The sequence below is a fragment of the Salmo trutta genome, chromosome 4 (assembly GCF_901001165.1).
Source record: "Salmo trutta chromosome 4, fSalTru1.1, whole genome shotgun sequence".
Lineage (NCBI taxonomy): Eukaryota > Metazoa > Chordata > Actinopteri > Salmoniformes > Salmonidae > Salmo > Salmo trutta.
In genome coordinates, this window is record NC_042960.1 from 41,337,628 (window position 1) to 41,345,155 (window position 7,528).

Consider the following 7,528-nt stretch of genomic DNA (forward strand, 5'->3'; position numbering starts at 1 on the left):
GAGAGACTACAGACTACAGTACCTGAAGTGTTTTCAGGTCTCGCAGCCCAAAGAGTGAAAATAGCATTTTGCATATGGTCTAGTAATGTGCCAAATTCTGGCACACAGTTTATTTAGTTAAATATCTGTTAGATGCATTCCTCTGTGTGAACTCCCTCCTTCTTCTCCCAGTCAGGCAACCAAACACTATAGATTACAATGAGGTCTATAGTCTACAGGGTATTTATAACTTTTACAGAGGGACTGTTACACAAGCATCACTCAGCCTTCCATTCACCTTTCCATCTCCAAGATCACAAAAGTGGTCACCTCAGACTGAAGCTATTTTCCATAATTGACTCAGTGTCATGTTTGGTTTGCCCGTTTTTTTAGGATACATAGTCTTAGGGTACACAGTGTTGTGACTTTGCTTTCATTAATCTGATGACTGTTATTTATCGAATCAACTAACCATGATTAATTGTTACCCGATTAAATTAATCATGTAACAATTAACTCTTTAGGAATTTGGGGCACCACGAGAGTGGTTTTTTAAAGAGTTACCATCTCCCAAATTAAACTCTAAAGGACCTTACCTATCGCATCCTTAAAACAGTCAATTTATTTAATCATAACCTCTTATCATATCATCATTCTGAACAGTCGTAACCTCACGCATCTGCAAAAAATCCAATGGGGTGGGGGAGAGAGAGATAGAGAGAGTCTCCTCTGAACAGTTGATGTTGAGATGTGTCTGTGACTTGAACTCTGAAACATTTATTTGGGCTGAAATTTCTGAGGCTGGTAACTCTAATGAACTTATCCTCTGCAGCAGAGGTAACGCTGAGTCTTCCTTTCCTGTGGCAATCTTCATGAGGGCCAGTTTCATCATGGCGCTTGATGGTTTTTGCAACTGCACTTGAAGAAACTTTCAAAGTTCTTGAAATTTTCCGCATTGACTGACCTTCATGTCTTAAAGTAATGATGGACTGTCATTTCTCTTTGCTTATTTGAGCTGTTCTTGCCATAATATGGACTTGGTCTTTTAACAAATAGGGCTACCTTCTGTATACCACCCCTACCTTGTCACAACACAACTGATTGGCTCAAAGGCATTAAGATGGAAAGAAATTCAAAAACATTTTTTAAGAAGGCACACCTGTTAATTGAAATGCATTCCAGGTGATTACCTCATGAAGCTGGTTGAGAGAATGCCAAGAGTGTGCAAAGCTGTCATCAAGGCAAAGGATGGCTACTTTGAAGAATCAAGTATAAAATATATTTAGATTTGTTTAACACTTTTTTGGTTACTACATTATTCCATATGTGCTATTTCATAGTTTTGATGTCTTTACTATTATTCTACAATGTACAAAATAGTAAAAAATAAAGAAAAACCTTGAATGAGTATGTGTGCCCAAACATTTGACTGGTACTGTACACACATTGTATCTATGGAACAAAGTCGATATTTATCTTACTGACAAATTGATCAAAGGTACAAATCAATCAGTGCCTAATGGCATCTATAAAATACGTATAACAAAAAGGCTTTTATAATAGACCCACTTATAATTCTTTAGACTGGTGATGTCATTTCATGTGTGGTGGAAACCAATTTCTCTCAATGAGGATTCATTTATTTCTCTAAGGAAAGGAATGATAACTAATATATATATATATATATTTATCCCCTGGCTTGTATATCGCTCCTGCTACAGTTGCATAATGGAAAAGAGAGATAGGCATTGAAATTCAAAAGCAAATCATTTCTGCAATTCTTTTCTTCCACTTAAACAGCCAAGTTCTCCAGAAAAGCCTTTGCAAATAAACCTCCTTTATGTAAGCAATTAGTGGTGCTGTGGGAAAATAATTTAATTTCCACTCTCTTCTGGCCTGTGATAGCGTTCTGGAGAAACAGTACAACTTCATAAGAATCCATCAAGGCCTGTTCTGTCTATCCCGTGTCCTGGGTCAAGTCCATTCCAGTTTGGAACAGTTTAAAAGTGTGGATATGGCATTGGAGATAACAGTCTTGGCAACCCATTGGGTTTCATTACTATAGTCTCCATGATGACGCTTGTTCTGGGGCAACTTCACCTTACTCTGCTTTATCAGCCCCTCCTACTGTTGACCTTTGCTCAGTAGGAAGTGAAACGTTAGAAGGCCAGTCTAAGAGCCACACCAAGCAAGCCAATGAGTCATAACAAAGCACTGAGATTACATAAGAATTGGTGTTCTGTGTTATTTTTGGAGAAATGTCAACTTGAGATTAAACTCGCCTTCCTGTTTGGCCAAACACTCTGGCATGGGAGTCCTGTTGTTTTACATTTTTGGGGAAACCCTTAAGACCTAATAAAGTTGATATACTGTTAAAGGCTAGGCACAACAGGCTAAAATTAAATTTTTGCATCTTATACATTTTGAGATTTCTTGGTATTTTGGTGCAATAATATTAGTATTTTCAAAAAGTAAACAAACATTTCTACAACTTGAGGAAAATGTATATTTAATTGATCATACTACTGTCATAAAAATGGCATGAATTTTAACCACTTTTAAATGGACATAAATCCATAATTTCAAAGCTCATTTCATAGAGATTGTTACAAACTGGACTATATGTAGTAAGTTACTTTGAAGAGCTGGTGATTGGGTCAAAATAGGCATTTGGCGATTGGTAAGCTAAATTCAGTGTAACTGTCTTTAACTGTCATTTCCCTAAAGTCAGACTCTTCCCAAATGGCAACTCATGGGATATGCAAAAAAAGGGAAAAGGGTCTTGTTTTAGAGCAATTATAGCTGGGCAACATGTTCTTTCTTCAGAGCTCTGGGAAGTGAGGTGATTTTCTAAATAGTTATATAGTTCAATAAATATACACGCAGGTGTTCTGCCTGCTCTTTGTTGTGTGATTGCGATTGGACCAAGATTTAAGTCACATTTCAACCAAACTATAATCATTAAAGCTGTTATTAAACATATGATGACCTCATTCACATGATGTAACCAATGTTTAGATCCACTGCCGATACTAAAGTTATTGAATCTTCATCTTCATTTAAACTAAAGTAAAAAATGTAATAAAAAGTAACACAATAAAATAACAATAACGAGGCTATTTACAGGTGGTGCCAGTATGGGGATACAGGTTAGTCGAGGTCATTTGTACATGCAGGTAGGAGTGAAGTGACTATGCATAGATAATAAATAGCGAGTACCAGCAGTGTACTAAACAAATGGGGGGGTGGTCAATGTAATAGTCCGGTGGCCATTTTGATTAATTGTTCAGAAGTCATATGGCTTGGGGTAGAAGCTGTTAAGGAGCCTTTTTGTCCTAGACTTGGCACTCCGGTACCGCTTGCTGTGCGGTAGCAGAGAAAACAGTCTATGACATGGGTGACTGGAGCAGTTGCCATACAAGGCGGTGAAGCAACTGGTCAGAATGCTCTCGATGGTGCAGCTGTAGGACTTTTTGAGGATCTGGGGACCCATGTCAAATCTTTTCAGTCCCCTGAGGGGGAAAAGGCATTGTTGTGCCCTTTTCACGACTTTCTTGGTGTGTTTGGACCATGATAGTTTGTTGGTGATGAGGAAACCAAGGAACTTGAAACTCTCAACCCGCTCCACTACAGCCCCATTGATGTTAATGAGGGCCTGTTCGGCCCGTCTTTCCTGTAGTCCACATTCAGCTCTTTGTCTTGCTCACATTGAGGGAGAGGTTGTTGTCCTGGCAACACACTGCCAGTTCCTCTCTGTAGGCTGTCTCATTGTTGTCGGTGATCAGGCCTACCACTGTTGTGTCGTCAGCAAAGTTAATGATAGTGTTGGAGTCGTGTTTGGCCACGCAGTTGTGGGTGAACTGGGAGTACATGAGGGGACTAAGTACACACCTCTGAGGGGCCCAAGTGTTGAGGATCGGCGTGAGAGAGGTGTTTTTGCTTCCCCTTACGATCTGGGGGCGGCCCATCAGGAAGTCCAGGATCCAGTTGCAGAGGGAGGTGTTTAGTCCCAGGGTCCTTAGCTTAGTGATGAGCTTTGTGGGCACAGTGGTGTTGAACAATGAGCTGTAGTCAATGAACAGCATTATCACATAGGTGTTCCTTTTGTCCAGGTTGGAAAGGGCAATGTGGAGTGCGATTGAGATTGCATCATCTGTGGATTTGTTGGGGCATTATGCGAATTGGGTTGGATCTAGGGTTTCCTTTCAAAGCACTTCATGGCTACTGACGTGAGTGCTACGGGGCGGTAGTCATTTAAGCAGGTTACCTTTGCTTTCTTGGGCACAGGGATTTAGCTTGTCTGGTAGGCTCGCGTCACTGGGCAGCTTGCGGCTAGGTTTCCTTTTGTAGTCCGTAATAGTTTGCAAGCCCTGCCACATCCAACGAGCGTCAGAGCCGGTGTATTAGGTTTCAATCTTAATCCTGTATTGGCGCTTTGCCTGTTTGATGGTTCATCTGAGGTCATAGCGGGATTTCTTATAAGTGTCCGGATTAGTGTCCCGCTCCTTGAAAGCGGCAGCTCTAGCCTTTAGCTTGATGCGGATGTTGCCTGTAATCCATGGCTTCTGGTTGGGATATGCACGTACGGTCACTGTGGGGACAACGTCGTCGATGCACTTATTGATGAAGCTGGTGACTGAGGTGGTATTCTCCTCAATGCCATTGGATGAATCCCGGAACATATTCCAGTCTGTTCTAGCAAAACAGTCCTGTAGTGTAGCGTACACCTCATCTGACTACTTCTGTATTGAACGAGTCACTGGTACTTCCTGCTTTAGTTTTTGTTGGTAATCACGAATCAGGAGTATAGAATTATGGTCAGATTTGCCAAATGGAGGGCGAGGGAGAGCTTTCTATGCATTTTTGTGTGTGTAGTAAAAGTGGTCTAGAGTTATTTTTCCTCTGGTTGCACATGTGACATGCTGGTAGAAATTAGGTAAAACGGATTTAAGTTCGCCTGCATTAAAGTCCTGATCCTGGTTTGTCTGGGACAGGAACGGGCACCTTCTTCCTCCTATCCAGGGTACAGGCCTTTGTTTTCTGTGTGCTCTCCAAATATCCATCCCTGTCAAGCAGCCTGGCCTGTATAGTATGGCTACTGGCTGTAAATCACGTTCCATCACCCAGAGAATGAGATTATTCGACACAAAAAGGTTCCAAAAGGGTTCTTCGGCTGTCTCCATAGGAGAACCCTTTTTGGTTCCTGGTAAAAAATGTTTTTGGTTCCGGGAAAAACCATTTGGGGTTCCATGTAGAACCCTCTGTGTAAAACTTTCTACATGGAACCCAAATTTGTTCTACTTCGAACCAACAAGGGTTCTTCAAAGGGTTCTCCTATGGGGTCAGCTTGTAGGTTCTAGATAGCACCTTTTTTTCTAAGAGTGTAGTTCCTGGCTTGGATTCTATTCAGAGATGCTCTTTAGTTTCCAGCAAACAGACAAATTAAGTGTATTTAAATATATATATCTTCTTCATACAGTAGAAGGATCAGACCGAACGTAATGGAATGTTTGTTTACTTGCTTTCTGAGTGTCATGTGTGTAATCGCAGTTTTCCATGCTTGTTCACCATTTTGTTCCTGAACTTTCTTTAAAAAATGTAATGTTCTTCTGAGAGGACACCTCACATTAGGAAATTTGGGAGGATTGTTCATTTTCAATGTGCTTTACACATACAGATCGTAAATGTCATGGTACCTAAATAGTACTGATTTAATGAAAAGATGTCAAAGCCACTAGAAGTTAAGATACAGTACCAGTCAAAAGTGTTGACACACATACTCATTCAAGGTTTTTCTTTATGTTTTACTATTTTCTACGTTGTTGAGAGAATGCCAAGAATGTGCAAAGCTGTCATCAAGGCAAAGGGTGGCTACTTTGAAGAATCTCAAATATATTTGATTTGTTTAACACTTTTCTGGTTACTACATGATTCCATATATTGACTACGACTACAGTATACTGTATATTGGCAACTAAACCTTTCAAATGCCAGTACCATGATCCAACCAATCATGCTTATGCCAGCTATGGAACAGTTGAAGTTTACATACACTTAGGTTGGAGTCATTAAAACTTGTTTTTCAACCACTCCACAAACGTATTGTTAACAAACTATAGTTTTGGCAAGTCGGTTAGGACATCTACTTTGTGCATGACACAAGTAATTTTTCAAACAATTGTTTACAGACAGATTATTTCACTTATAACTCACTGTATCACAATTCCAGTGGGTCAGAAGTTTACATACACTAAGTTGACTGTGCCTTTAAACCTGCTTGGAAACATCCAGAAAATTATGTCATGGCTTTAGAAACTTCTGATAGGCTAATTGACATCATTTGAGTCAATGGAGGTGTACCTGTGGATGTATTTCAAGGCCTACCTTCAAACTCAGGCTTGACATCATGGGAAAATCAAAAGAAATCAGCCAAGACCTCAGAAAAATTGTAGACCTCCACAAGTCTGGTTCATCCTTGGGAGAAAATTCCAAACACCTGAAGGTACCACGTTCATCTGTACAAACAATAGTATGCAAGTATAAACACCATGGGACCACGCAGCCGTCATACCGCTCAGGAAGGAGACGCGTTCTGTCTCCTAGAGATGAACGTACTTTGGTGCGAAAAGTGCAAATCAATCCCAGAACAACAGCAATGGCCCTTGTGAAGATGCTGGAGGAAACAGGTACACAAGTATCTATATCCACAGTAAAACAAGTCCTATATCGACATAACCTGAAAGGCCGCTCAGCAAGGAAGAAGCCACTGCTCCAAAACCACCATAAAAAAGCCAGACTACAGTTTGCAACTGCACATGGGGACAACGATTGTACTTTTTGGAGAAATGTCCTCTGGTCTGATGAAACAAAAATACAACTGTTTGACCATAATGACCATCGTTATGTTTGGAGGAAAAAGGGGGAGGCTTGCAAGCCGAAGAACACCATCCCAACCGTGAAGCACGGGGGTGGCAGCATCATGTTGTGGGGGTGCTTTGCTGCAGGAGGGACTGGTGCACTTCACAAAATAGAAGGGCATCATGAGGGAGGAAAATTATGTGGATATATTGAAGCAAAATCTCAAGACATCAGTCAGGAAGTTAAAGCTTGGTCGCAAATGGGTCTTCCAAATGGACAATGACCCCAATCATACTTCCAAATTTGTGGCAAAATGGCTTAAGGACAACAAAGTCAAGGTATTGGAGTGGCCATCACAAAGCCCTGACCTCAATCCTATAGAAAATGTGTGAGCAAGGAGGCCTACAAACCTGACTCAGTTACACCAGCTCTGTCAGGAGGAATGGGCCACAATTCACCCAATTTATTGTGGGAAGCTTGTGGAAGGCTATCAGAAACGTTTGACCCAAGTTAAACAATAAAATGCAATGCTACCTTATACTAATTGAGTGTATGTAAACTTCTGACCCACTGGGAATGTGATGAAAGAAATAAAAGCTGAAAATAACTAATTCTCTCTACTATTATTCTGACATTTCACATTCTTAAAATAAAGTGGTGATCCTAACTGACCTAAAACGAGGATTATTTT